Source organism: Rosa chinensis, unplaced genomic scaffold (genome assembly GCF_002994745.2).
Source record: "Rosa chinensis cultivar Old Blush unplaced genomic scaffold, RchiOBHm-V2 RchiOBHmChr0c16, whole genome shotgun sequence".
NCBI classification, from domain to species: domain Eukaryota; kingdom Viridiplantae; phylum Streptophyta; class Magnoliopsida; order Rosales; family Rosaceae; genus Rosa; species Rosa chinensis.
This window is the reverse complement of record NW_020126829.1, coordinates 60,742-76,389: the sequence shown is the minus strand read 5'-3', so window position 1 is coordinate 76,389 and position 15,648 is coordinate 60,742.

Sequence of the window (15,648 nt, the reverse complement as noted above, 5' to 3'; positions counted from 1 at the left end):
ATGTTGTGGCTCTTTGTAACAACCCTCTTATATGATGGGTCATAAATTTATATAACTTTGTCTTCATGCAAATAATCGGTTGTCTCGTTTTTTTGTTACATTAAACAGAAATCAAATTCCTGATTTAATCGTAATTGTAACAAAAAAAAAACTGAAACCCTAAAAACTCTCTCTGAAAGAAAAACCCTAAAGGACGCCTCGCATGTCCGGCTTCTCCTCGGTATTAGCCTTGCTGGAGCACGATAGGTGCGGCCGGATGGGTAGTTTTCTTCTAAGGTGTATCCCAGGCTCGGTGACTGGGATAGGACGGGGTGTGGCTTTTCCTTCCTCTCAGTCGAAGGGTGGAGCTGAGTTGCGGCAGTGGACTGGGGTCTTTGCCGGGACGGAGCTGCCTCTGGTGGAGGTCAGGGTTGGCGAGCCGGATCTGGTGGCTGGTTGGAGTAAATAGAAGACCAATTTTTTGGGTTCAATGGCTTGCAGGCTTGGCTCTTCGCTTTTGGACGTTTTGGTTTGGATCCTTGTGCAGAGATCCTTTGCAGGCTGGTGTTGGGTGAACCAAGACGGCAGGAGTCAACTGCTGTTTGGTGGTCAGCGACGGGAAGTGTTGGTGGCCTGACGCAAGTTTGACGGTGGATGCTGCTGCAGAATTGGGCTGGGGGGCTGGAAACGGGCCACATGCTGGCTTGGTCTATTGGGCTTGAATACTGCCTGAAGGCCCGTTTGCTCTTTTGGGCATATTGGATCATTATTTAGTTTTTTTTTTTTCTATTTCTAATAATTCCCTTTTATTTTGGGATCTATGCTTGTTAGTTTTTAGTAAGCGTCAAGGAGTCTTAGTTATTTCACCTATTTACTATGTTGTGGTGTTAACATAGTTTATAGGCTTGCTTTTTTCAGTGAGCATAGAACTATTAAATGAGTAGACCTAATTTATGTATCGTTGTGGCACCACCACAAACTTTTTATCTACCCTATGACGGTAGAGGGAGGATATGTAATGGCTCATTCTGGCTTTCGATGAATGATATACGCCCGATTTGGGTTTGATTCAAAAAAAAAAACTCCTGATTTAATCTAGTTCTAAATATTTAATATAGTTCTCAATTCCCCCTTACTACTTAAGCTAACTTTAAAGACTTAAATAATGAGTCGTCTTTGCCTCTTTAGGTAAAATAAAATAAAAGGTTTTAAATTTTTTTTTTTTATTGGAGATTACTCCCTCTTGCTTGTTAGTTGTTAGTGTTACATCAAAATTCGTTTTATTTATATGGTTTTGATTCATTTTAATACATCTGTCATGTAATTATGAAGAGTTGAACTGAAGACTTTCCATTCAAGAAAAAAAAAAAAAAAAAGCCTTGACCCAATATACAGAATCAGGCCAAGGCTTTCACACTTACACCACCAAAAGTTTTTAATTTCCAGCTACCCAATTCAAGCGTTAAATAACAATTTTACCCTAAACCAAATTAATAAACTACATCATGCCATCGATTTATTTCTCCTCTCTCTCATACGGATACGGTCATACCTCTTCGATCTGAAACTCTCTCTCTCTCTCTCTCTCTCTCTCTCTCTCTCTCTCTCTCTCTCTCTCTCTCTCTCTCTCTCTCTCTCTCTCTCTCTCTCTCTCTCTCTCTCTCTCTCTCTCTCCCCCCCCCCACCCCTGCCCTTCCCTCTCTCCTCGTCGGAGTCGGACATACGACATCACTCGGTTGGATCTCTGTGCTCGACGATGGCCGACTCGAAGAAGGATAGCTCCAATCTAGTACTCGGAACATGGAATTTGATTGGTACTCTGTCACCTGTGAAGCCTTTTTAGAACACCACCACTGGTTTCCGGTCGCCATTTCTTGAAAATTAATTTCCATTGGGTTCCGACACCTTCAACCAAATTCTGACCCGCTCTACCATCGAGTTTCTGGATTTCTGTGATAAGGGTTGCGAGGAGGAGATGCCGATGGAGGAGGTGGAGTCTGGAAGGGACTTGAGCGCGAAAATGTTTGGGAGGTTGAGGGAGAAGAATTTAAATTTTCTAGAGAAGGTCGACCCAACCTAGGCTCAGGCTTCGGGTGCTCTGGATGTTGCAATTATTATTAATATTAGAAACTGAAGGCTCTAATTAACGTTAAAGAGAGAGTAAGACAGAGAGCAAGACACAAGAAGTATAGTGGTTTGTCTCCCACCTCAGCGGGAAACTACATCCACTTGAAATGTTGCACTATATGAGTTTGGGCCTTGCGGCCCAAAGGGATTACAAAGTATGTTGTAATGGGATGGAATTTAAGTGGGAGGAGGGGTCCCTTTTATAGGTAAGGGAACCCCTCTCTTTACATTTTCTTCAATGTGGGATGCAAAACAACTATTCTAGTCTTAGAAAGCATATTTGTGAAGGTAACTTGGCAAGGCCGGGAAGGTTGCTTCCCGGTGAGGTCTTGGCCGCTTCCGACTACCACGGAGTAGGTGCTAATGAGAGGTATCTACAATTATGTTGGCAGAGAGTCTACCTAGAGTTAATCATGCATGTGTGCCAGTTTGTGGTTAATTGGTTAAACTAAGCCCAAATATGCAAATAGCTTGGGTAACAAAACTTCTATGATGGGTACTAAATGTTTTAATTCATCACCCACTAGTTTGGGCCTTAGTCACTGTTGTACCAAAGAGAAGAATCTGAGTATAGATATAGTTGCAAATAAATTTTCCTCAAGCTTAACATTGCAAACGCAATTCAATCATTTTGAGTATCTCAAAATGGGAAAGTGCAAGGTTTGTCCTTCAGCTGTAATAAAACAATTATTGCCCCCAATAACCCCCCCCCCTCCTCCAATAAAAGATTTTGAATTTATGTAATCTCTTCATCTTCTTCTTCAATCAAAGTTTTATTTATCTAATTTTAGATAAATTATTCCCCTTCACCCTAATAAATTTTTATTGCCCCCCAATAAACCTTTATTGGAAGGCAATAAACCCCAATAAAAAGTTTTCATTGGGGGAAAATAAAAGTTTATTTGTGGGGGGGGGGGGGGGGGGGGGGGGGGTGTGTGTTAACAAACCTCTCCAGCGACCTATGAGATTTCCGACGACCTCTTTGGGGACCTTCGGCGAGGTTTCATAAACTTTTATTGCCTTTCAATAAATGTATATTTGGGGTGTACAATTTACAATCCAAAAGAACACTTCAATTTACAATCTGATGCATCATTAATTTAAGTAGCATGAAAGAAGAAACCCCAAATTGTATAGGTCAAGTTCCGACCCCATCAAATCAAGCTCAACCTCAAACTAGTCAATGTATCGATGTCTATGAGAAAGATATCCATCTATTTACTAAACATGAAGATTATCCAGGAGAATTGGCCACTGGTGCTCAAATTTGAAACAAAGCCCAATTAGTTTCATATCAAATTGAACTCCCAATCTAAATATTGACCTCTCATATACAACCAACTGTTCCCCAAGAATTACCAGAGCCCAATTATGAAACTGAAACTAAACTAAGATCATAAATATTAATATTCACAAGAGACAAATGGAAAGAACAATTGAATTTACCTTATAGATTCCTACAGAAATTGATCGGGGTTTGTTGTTGTTAGCCAAAAAGTCACCCTCAAGTATAAGGGGTACAAGTAATAGTATGGGGATTTAAGAAAGGTTGTCGAACCCACGAGGATTGGATTTCTTTCACTAGCTAGGGTGTTAACCTAAGGAGAGCTAGAATATGCAAATGTACAATCACAAACCTAAATTCACAAGGAAATCTAGGCTCATGGTGAGTATGTGCATTGTGGTGATAGTGAAATTGTTTATTGGATAGAGTAGTGAACCAAATTAAATTAAATGCTCACATATAAACTAAATTACTCTAAACTAAACTAGTAATATAATGGATGAAGTTAGGGGTGGATTGTCTACCACTAATCTCCCTTGCAAGTATTGAAATTTAAATACAAGTGATGATATTCTAATTTTCTAATTACCCTCTTTGCATCCGGATAAGACTACAAAGGCTTAAACTCCTTTATTGTTATCAATTCCAACCGGATAAGTCTAGAATTAACTACCTAAGAACAATTCATATTACCGGTTAAGTCTCAATTCATTGTTCCTAGATGCATAAAACTTTGAGTTTAGATAATCATGCAAGCAAACCAATCCTAGATCTAGGTGATTTTAACTCACAACCTTCATATGCACATAGAGGATGCTATCATGCTATCAATGCTCAGGGTTAACTACTCTCTAAACATTTTTTCAGGAGATGACAAACACTACACATTCAAAGTAGTTAAATTTGAATGAATGCATTCACTTCTTGAATTAGCATATGAAGATGAAAATCACAAATAACATTAAATGTAAATTAAAACATCAATTCATACAAGTTTGGCTAGGGCTTTCAAACCTAGCCCCAACAAAGTACTGCTCACTCATAATTACATGTACTAACTTCATAATCGAATTAAACACCAAAATATAATCTAGAGTAAAAGGGATAGAGTTGGCTTAGTAGTGTATCGGATGGTCCCCAAGCTCACGTCTTGGTGGTGATGGTGGTGGTGATTCCCTCTCCTTCTTGCTCTTGAAGATTTGATGATAAAAGATAGTGAAGCTTATATTATGTATTATGTGAATAGGTGGAGTAGATGGAGAAAATGATGATAGGAAAGAGAGTGGAGAAATGATGTAGTAGTGGTGGTATTAATGGAGGTAGAGGATAAGAAATGATGGTAGTGATGGAGGAGATAGAGTAGTATGGATAATATGAGTTTGGATTTTGGGAGGTGGAGATGGAGGTTTTGTGAAGGAGATGAAGAGAGAAAGAAGATGTAATGGATGAAGGAATTGGTCATTGAGACTGAGAGGAGATAGTGTTTATATAGGGAAGAAAAAGAAGAGTGAAATGATGAGAGGAAGAAAAATAATGAAAGTGGAGTATGGAAGTGGTTTGTAAAATATGGAAAAGATGGAGTAATGATGAAATGAAAGCAAAGCATGAACGTGCAGAAATATGAAAGTGATGATGATAAATTAAAGAGAATGGAGTAGAAAAATATATCCAAGGAAAAAGAGAAAAGCATCTAGCTTTCTTTATGTGGGTGGGAAACATGAACATGATGAATGTTGAGCTGGTTTTTGGTCACTTTCTGCCCCTTTATTCATTCAATTAATTCTCCATCAAGAGTTCAAAATGACCTCCGATTTCTTCATATCAAATGTTCCTCTATGAGTGTAGATCATCCAGGTAAAATTTCAGAGTTAAATTCACTGTGGTTGGCCCGTAAATGCTTCTGAAATACGTACAGGTCAGGTTTTCCCGTTTTCATCTTTCAGAACATTGGACTGACTGTTTGAAAGCTTTCCACTCAAAACTATCTCTGGCACTCTTCATAATAAATGATCCTTACGATGTTTAGAATGAAACTGAAAAGTTTCAACTCATTCGGATTTCGTTTGGTCAAGCGGCTAACCCTCCTTTCTTGTCTAGCTCACTTTCTCCTAGCAGGAGTAAGAAAATGTTCTAAGGTTGACTTTTTAGTGCATTTCCATTCTTTTCCATCATTTCCTAGCATGATAAGGAAAATATAGTAAATATATATAAATAAACACAAAGGTTAAGCAAAAGTACAAGATTAGGGAAATAATGAAATTGGATTAGTCAACATTAAATTTGGACTTTAGAACAAGTAATTTCCATGTTTTAGGGGACAAATATGTATATGAATTCTGATCCAACAGTTGTGCCTGGGGTGAGAGAGCTGTTGTTACAGTTTATTTGGTGAAGGAGGAGCTGTTCGACGGAAAGGAGGAGCTTGTCGGTCACGGTGGTAGGTTTCGGTGAGCGAACCTTGTCAAAGTCGGCGGAGGAGTTCATCGGTGTCAGCGGTAGGTTGCGGTGCAGAACTCGTCTATCTCGGCAATAGGTTCGAGTTCCAGGAGCTGCAAAGCTTGGGCGAGAGGGAGAGAGAGAGAGGTGATGTTTGGGGAAAAGAGGAAAAAGAATTGGGGATGTTTTGTTAGTAGAAAATTTGGCCAAAAGAAAAAAAAAACAGAGGAAAAAATCATTTGGTTGGCGCCAAATGTAATACAGTGACGTTCATGTGTTTGCCACGGGTTGTTTCCATTGTATGATTTTTTTTTTTAAAATACATATATAAATAAACTTTATGACTGCAAGACAAAAATTCGTCGCAATCGATTACAAAGTTACTACTGTAAAGATTTTCCGTGGCAAATAACAAGGTTTAATCTCTAAGGAACATTTTATGTAATAATAGGGTCACAATTGCGACAGCAACTGTTGCCGAAGTAAAAAGACGAAGCAATTGTAATTTTTTTTTAATAGTGCAGGAAGCGTAAGTTCATGATACAAGCAGAGTATGTTTCATATAAATATTACAATAGCCAAGCAACTATCTCACAAACAACTCAAAGCAAAGTCTAGTTCACACAAAAAATTAAAAAAAAATGGACATACTGAACAGACAACAACAATCACAAATAAATCTATCAAACTATGAGGCATACGAGAAGAAGAGTAAGCACCTGCAACAATCGATGTACCATAAAACTTTTAGAGAAAAAAACAAAATATGAGATTTTAAAATATTTTTATACTCCGTCTTGCCCATTACATTAAAATTCGGTCTATCAATGATTTTGGTACACTTTCATACAACAACTATTATGTCATCGTGAAGAGTCGAACTAGAAAAAGTTTAAATACAATAAAACTTATGTCTCTAAAATAAATTTTTTTATTTTTTAGAAAGATATAATTTTATTAACTTATCCATAGCCAGAAGGCACACGTACATCATATGTTGTCCTGCACCAAATAAAACCTAGATGGTCTAAGCTACCAAGCACATAACAGGTAACCTTCACTGTGAACAAAGTAAGCACAATATTTAGACCTAGCCATATGAAGGCAAATCCAACACTACCTAAATCCTTGCTAGAGTAACCCTAATCACCTAGAGACCTCAATTGGTGTACAATTAGAGAAACTAAACTTAAATAGCAACAGACTTGAAGCTTTAAATGCTAGGTACCAAAGAAAGAAAGCATAGAGCTTTCCTTTGCCCTTATCCTTAGGGCTAACCTCCTGGGTCCGAAATCCAAATTCCTAGAGAAGTGAAGCCCAACATATATATGATCCCTAACTTGGGCCTAGCAGCAGTCCAACTCCTTAGCCAGGTTTAATCTGGGCACCCAGCACACCAACTCACGGCTTCCAAATGGCTGCCATCGACCACTGCCCAACACTAGTGTCGTCTGCCCGAGACACAACCACCGCCAACTGGCTCCCTAGAATAGCAAATCATTCTAGAAATTGACAAGGCAAACCAGCGACGTCAGCGCCTTCTGCATCAAGGTTGTCTCAATTCAGCACAGCCACCATAGCCACCGGAGTTCTCCAACCCAGAAGCTAACTGGATTCCACGCCACCACCCCTGGATCCAACAAAATTCTTGGAGCAATTATACTGAACAAGACCGGCATCCACATCTCGGCAAGAACAACACCGAAATCAGATGGAAGGAGAGAAAGGAAGGGGTTGCTTTTGCCTCAGAAAGTCAAACATCTCAAAGGACAAGGAAGCCGCGAGGCCTCCTCCTGTGCACTACCAATGAAGGCAAGCAAATTTGCCTGCAATGATGGAGAGTAGGGAAGCGGCGACCATGGTCGTGCTTGGTTGGCTCGACACTCTGCATTGCGCCGCTAGATGTCACTAAAATAAATAGTCATGTATTCATCGTGAAAAGTACGGATCTAGTACTTTTTTCATTTTGAATTTTTGAGTTTTTTAATTAAAATTTGATTTATCAAACTTAAATTACATGAGAAAATTAGACAACCAGCGAATAGAAACTCGCCAAGTGTACAAGCTTTAGAAAAATGCAAGAAAGTTTCAGGGGCATTTGTGGTATTGGCTGTTACTCTCAAAAACAGAGTGCTAGTTTCTCCCATAACCATTTCATTCAATGAACCCTCCCGACCTCTCATGGTTTCAGAACCAGCAGCAACTAAAACCCCAACTCTTGTATTGAAATATTACAGCACAATGTCACTGGAAATCTCAGACGCCTCCTCTCCTGAAGAGGTTGCCTGTCAAATCATTACACAAATCCAGAGCAGTATGCAAATCATGGCACAGCAAAACCATCCAATCCAACAACCAAAACGACGACGCTCACCTCCTCCTATCCAACGTGGGAAGCATGCATGCAGCAAATTTCCTTAGGTACGGGTCTTTGTTCGAATGATTGCAACTTTGATTTTATGTGTACACGAGAAATGTTACTATTACAACAACTTCGAGTTTGGGTTTAAGATTGTTGACCTCTTAGCATCCCACATACAACTAAGCTTTGCTTATAAACTCAAGAGAGTGCAACTTTTCCATCTTTCTCAGACATGTTGAGATGTTCAATTACCGAGATCGAGTTGTCCTTGGAACAGGCTAATATAAACTTGCCACTTTCTGGTATTTGGTATTTTGGCTAGTCAAGTCAGTTCGAGACAATTTGAGGAACGGAGGAACGTCAAGTTTCAACAATTGCATTTGAAATGTGCTCGAGAATACTCAACTTAGAACATTACCATCGATACATGAAGGTAAACCTCATATATCTCAAATAACCGAAGAACTATAAGGACTAAATATAGTTTTGAATTGCATTTGTTAAGCTGATTATGAGTTTGTAATAGGGGTATTTCACTACCTTCTTACCTTCTTATACTTGCAAGCATGAGTTACAAACCTTACTTGGAACGTAATTAATGGTAACTTATTAAGAAACATGGTGTTAATTAACAAATAATAGCTTGCTTATTTTTCTTCTTCTTTTTTGAAGGAGGATCAGTGCAGCTGCCCTCAAACCTTGATTAATGAAATCATAAAATACAAGGCTGTGAGTTCCTTACTTTGTCAAATGGTCGCTAATGCCTAGTGGCAAGGTGAAACTAAATGTCATCAGATATAACCTCCGGCAGCAACATAAAAAGAAAGTTGTGCTTATGGTAATTATGCTACGTTCTAATCGGGTTACATATGATTTATTTTTCAATTATGTCACCGCTATGTCAAAGCAAATAGAGTAGTCAGTAAAGTATTCTTTGCTAGTTGGTGCCTGATTGAATACATTTATTTGGTGGAGTGTTATTATTTTAAGACGTTTTCTATATGCTTATTGTAATAAGGGGTTTAGGCTCAATGTCTCCCCTTGTATTCGACGGTTTCATTAATCAAGAGTACTTGAAGGCAGCCACACCAACTCTTCATTCCAAAAAAAAAAAAATATAACAATAGATAATGCCAAATATATATATGTATTGATGAATAGGTCATGTAAACCAACTGAAATTGCTCAATTACTAAATTAAGCTCATAACCGTTTGCTTATATTTACCACCCCTGAGTTTATATGTATAGCTACTTATTGTTGATCTAAAATCAGAGTTCTATAGTACATTTTTAATTAACTTCAATTTCCAAAATATACTCAATTGTAAGTATTTATAGATTGTAGTATGCACTTGAATAACCCTCAAGTTGATGAGCGGCAGATGCTGCAATGCCAAATGAAATCCGAACTCTTCTTCGATACTTGATCAACGAAGTAAATACTATGCATGCAAAATTGCAAAGAAAAGCACAGCAGGGGGTGGAAATTTTTGAGAAAAATTTTAGGAAGAGACTCCTTTAGAAAAAATCTCCTCGATGGTAGTTTAAGTGAGAAGGGATCTCCTTGAGCGAGATTCAAGTAAGGAGATATCTATTTTAAAGTGATTCAAGTGAGAAAGGATCTATTCGAGGGAATTCAAGTGAGGTGAAATTTCCTCTAGGATCCTAGTGAGAAATGATCTCTTTGAGGAGATTCAAATGAGGAGAAATCTCCTAAAAAAAAGAACTTGGTGAGGAGGGATCTACTCGAGGGTGATTCAAGTGAGAAGAATTTCCCCAAGAATGATACAAGTGGGTTGAGCATTGTGCGAAAAACAACGCCCCAAGAGGGCCTGATCATGCCATAATAAGTTGGGAGCATTCCTTAACTAAGAAGCAAACCATAAATAAAATCCCAAAGCATTCCTTAAGTTGAAATAGTAACTTTTGTAGAGGTAATAAAAAAATTTAAAAAAATCCTTCTCTTGTGTCCTTATTGGTAATTTAACATGTGTTAACAAATTCAACTATCACTATGAAAAAAGTAAGGACCAAATGACAATTGGATGGTTCTAGTTTGACCTTCAAATTCGATATTTGGATCTTTCTTATTTATTAAACCTCCAATTCACTTTTTTGAATACGTAAAAAGCTAAATGCACCTCCTTAATTTGACCAAAACACCCTTGAACAATTAAATCTGTATCTTCAACGTTGTTGTTGTTGTTTTTTTGTTTCGAGCTCCCTGCAAGGAAGCGAGAGAGGCCCAAGGGTCGATGGATTCTCGCCCAAGAAAGAAAGTGAGTTTGGCACAAAATAATCTATTAATCATCGATATAAATAATCCATCTCATGAGAATATTCAGGATTATGATTATGTCCAAGAGACATCATTGGGGGATGCTCTAATGTCAGAACCAATTCCAGAGAATAGAGAGATCTCCATGAATTACACTAATGTACATGAGACGATGAATAGAAACTCTATTTCTATTGATGATGCCTTTGCATATTCTGTTGCAAAAGGAATTATTAAGTATAATGATATCGAACCTCGCTCAGTTGAAGAATGTCAACAAAAAAGGGATTAGCCTAAATGGAAAGATGCAATCCAGGCTGAATTAGATTCACTAGCAAAGACATAAGTATTTGGACGTATAACACAGACATCCCCAAGTGTAAAGCCTGTTGGCCATAAATGGATCTTTGTTAGAAAACGTAATGAGAAAAATGAGGTTGTTAGATACAAAGCCCGCCTTGTGGCTCAACGTTTCTCACAATGCCCTAGAATCGACTACAAGGAGACATAGTTTCTATAATGGACGTCATAACGTTCCGCTACCTTGTCAGTTTGGTAGTTTCTGAAAAACTTGACATGCAGCTTATAGATGTGGTTACAGCATATCTCTATGGGGATCTAGATTCAAAGATATATATGTAGGTTCCTGATAGACTTCAATTACTCAAATCAAGTGGCTATAAACCACAGAGCGCGTTTTATATAAGATTAAAACGCTCACTATATGGATTAAAACAATCCGAACGGATGTGGTATAACTGTCTAAGTGACTACTTGATTGGGAATGGATATATTAACAACGAAATATGCCCATGCATGTTCATTAAAAGACAAGTTTCGGATCTGCAATTGTAGCAGTTTATGTGGATGATATGAACCTAATTGGAACTCTAGATGAGTTAAAAGAAACTGTTAAGTACTTAAAATCAGAATTTGAGATGAAAGATCTTGGAAAAACACGGTTTTATCTCGGACTAGAACTCGAGCACCGTAGTGATGGGTTTTTGATCCATCAGTCAGCATATACTCAGGAATTACTAAGGCACTTTAATGAATATAAAGTAAAGCCTGTGAGTACTCCCATGATTGGCTGTAGTCTTGAGCCTAGAAAATATCCATTCCTTCTAAAGGATGAGGACAAAGAATTATTGGAGGCCGAAGTGCCCTATCTAAGTGTAATAGGCTCATTATTGTACATAGCTCAATGCACATGACCAGACATCTCATTTGCAGTAAATTTGTTAGTTAGACATATGTGCCAACACGCTGTCATTGGATTGGTGTAAAGAGAATCTTTCGATACTTAACAGGTACAATTGATATGACTTGTTTTTTCCCTACAGAAAGAAAAGGATTGACGGAAGAATGAGATCGGACCTCATTAGCCAAAATGGCGCCGTCCAAATTATGGCCGCCGGCCACCCTCCTCCCTTCCATCAAAACGACAGTGATGTTTTGATGGGTTTTGTTGATGCAGGGTACCTCTCTGACCCGCATAAAGGTCGCTCCAAAACTGGTTATGGCTTTACCATGGGAAGCACCGTGATATCTTAGAGGTCTATAAAATAGACCCTTGTTGTTACTTCCTCGAATCATGCAGAGATTATTGCTCTATATGAAGCTGTGCTTAAATGCATATGGCTAAGGTCTGTAATTAGACATATTTGAGGAACTTGTGGTTTGAAGTCTACCACAGATGAACCTACTTGCATTTATGATGATAATGCAGCTTGTATTGAACAAATGAAGTTATGTTTCATCAAGGGCGACAACACCAAGCATATATCGCCTAAGTTCTTTTATAATCAACAACAACAATCACTCCTAAAGATTGAAGTGAATCAAATCCGATCAGAGGATAATGTGGTGGACCTATTTACTAAGTCGTTACCTAAATCCACCTTCGAGAAACATGTGAAAAGCATCGGATTGAGAAAGTTATCCGAACTCCTATGTTTGTAGTAATCAGGGGGAGATGTTGACATCAGGGGGAGGTATGATGTCTACATGTTTGATCTCGAAGAATGAAGGGCGTGTTGCACTCTTTTTCTCGAGGTTTTTTTTTTTTTTTTCCACAGGGTTTTTATTACTCGAGTAAGGTTTTTAACGAGGCAACATTCAAAGCGTCATCACTAAGTTTGAGCGGCACAAGGGGGAGTGTTGAAGAATGTTGACTTTAGTATGCCTTGTCAAACTAGGATTAGTTCTATAGTTGTAATAGAGAGATTTTCAACTCCAAGTTAGAATAGGAATCCTTGTACTCCAAGACTACGTACTTTGTAATCCTTATATGTAGGGCTCCTATTATCAATGAATACACACAACTATTCTACTAATTCTATCTACAATCTCTATACATTCCAATTTCCTTAAACAACATAAGGGTATTGTTGGAAAAGTTGTTGGGTGTAGTTAGAGATTTTATAGTTTTGCTGGGTATAAAAAATTTGTTGGGTACATTTAGAAATACTCTTTAATAAAGTCAGTTGCTTTTTGTAACTCAAGCAAAACCATGAAGTCAATTTTCTTTAGGGGTTTTATGTTAATACTCATGAAATATCATGGTCCAATTAGATGGAATTTTCCGGTTTGATAGAGTTTCTAGATACTTGATAGTAGAGTTTCTACATCGTGATAGTAGAATCTGGGATGGTTTCGTCAATACAAATGCTATCCATAAGCCAAAAGGACCCAACCCTTAACCAAATTTTATGCCCATACCTCCGGGCTACAATGGATAGTGACCAATCCTGAGTGTAATGATATAGCCCCGCCACCAACATTAAGATGAACCGCTTCATCCTCTTTGACACCGTGTTCCAAAACAACCAAAACACGTGCAAGAATGATTCACCATCACATTGATAACTAGAAAGCACTGGCAATAGAACACATAGTCCTCGGGGAAAATGCCATAAATATGGCACAACAATACGAACAAGACACCAGATCAATGGCATCGACACTCCACTAAAATACCCAAACCCTCGTTCAAGGGAGGAGTGACTTATTAATCCTAACCACGAACTAAAGAATAAAACCCTAAAAAAACAAATAAATAAACTGCCACAATTAATCAACTTTCCTTCTCCATAAAATCGACTCAAGATTCACAGAAACAGCCACAATACAGTTGGGATTGAGGTTGGTAAACTCGACCCCACTTAATTAACTTAATAGTTAAAAGTGTCAAAATTTGGAGTTACTGGAGAGTTGGGACAGGAAAAAAATGGGACAAGTATCCGTTTTTCTATTTCAATTTATTTGAACATAAATTGGTAATCATTAAAGACCTATTAACTAGAAAACCATTAGAAAAAGGTTTGCGCGTGGCCACTTTCTTTACTAAATTAAATATTACTTGCGACTGATTAGTTGATACAAAGTGATTTTTTTTTTTTTTGGGTACATTGGGGGCTAAAGGCTCAGAAAGAAAAGCAAAAATGAGCCTAGCTCAGACTGCTAGAAAACATTCTAGGGTGAGCTACTGCAGCAATGTCATCAAGTAAGGTAATGATAACCATAGCAGGTCTTTGGAGAAGACAAATTGCTGAAGAATTAGAGACACTGGCCTTGACAAGAATGTCAGCTACCATATTTCTCTTTATGAACATGTTGGACTTGAGAGTAATTGAAATATTGCAGAAACTGTTTGCAATTAATCAAGATGCATGGTTCCCAAAGGGTGATAATCAATGTCATCTTGCTTTAGAAGGTTCACCAAAACAATAGAATAAGACTCAATTTCCAAATGCATGATTGATAGGTCCAAGGCAAGCTTCATCCCATAAAACAAGCCCCAGGCTTCAGCTTGCAAAACTTCTCCAAACCCAATATTGCACATGAAGCCACTAATCCAGTTACCAGAGGAGTCTCTAATGAGACCACCAACACCAATGCTTCCATCTCCAGATTTTGACCCATCAACATTAAGTTTAAAATGACCAGGTATAGGTTTCACTATGCCAAAAAGGCCTTCAGACGATAGAACTGTTCTGTCGTCTGAACGAATCAAAATGTGTCGTCTAGTACGGTGTCGTGTCTTGGGGGTATCAGACGACAGAAGTGTTATGTCGTCTGATTTTTCAGACGACATAAAAAAATAAAAGTCATGTGTTGTCTGATGAGTTTTGCATTTTGGGAACATTGTGATCTGTCATACAACAACAATTAAATGTTGTGCCAATTGACTTTAAACGACAATTATCTGTGGTCGTAAATCTCATCAGAGGACAATTAAGTGTCGTTCTAGGGTAGGTTTATATGACATTTAAGTGTTGTGTGAAAGGTTTTGAAATTATACGTATGTGATGTTGGGAAATGGTTTAGACAATATATATCATATTCTTTCTGTTATGTCAGTCTCATTACAACGACAATTTACTGTCGTCTGAGGTTACTTAAGACGACAAATATTTGTGATCTGAATATAAAAAAGACCACTAATAGTACGTGTTTTATATTGTTTGTGATCAAGTCCAACCACACTTATTTGTTGTTATTATATGCTTCAGCCAACAATTCCATCTAACTTATGTTATTGTTTTGCCATTTATACTACAATTTTCTGTCGTCCCAAAGCCACAAAGACAATAGACTTCTAATTGGTTTTTGTGTTGCTTTTGTGCAGCTGCAACCACACATTAGTGTGCTTTTGTTGTAGCTTGCAATTTGAGATAACACATAGTAGTAGTCCTTTGTTACAATTGGTATGCATGCATTTTGGAAATTAAAATTGCCCATTCATGAAACCATAAAATCCACATCCAAAATCATTCATTGCAATTTCCATTAATCCACAATTGTCTCATGTACACAAACCTAATCATGAGCATCAGTTCAAAATGGCCCATATATACTAATCTGGAAGTCCAAATGCTTAATAAAGGAAGAACTTCTACTAGACACAAGTCAATAAAGGAACTAGCTAGTTGTACTGCTATACCAGTTTCACGATCTGATCATGAATGGAATCACCCGAATCATAGAAGTGGTCATAGAAAACGGAAGGTATTCCGGGGTGCGTGAGCATATATGCATAACCCTGCAGATAATACCAATATGCTTTACCAGGACTCAAATACCAAACTTGATGCCAACCCATAACATATACTGCTGAGAATTCCAAACCTTAGCAGCAAAAACATAAACTTGATTGCAGAAAGTGAGACAAACATAG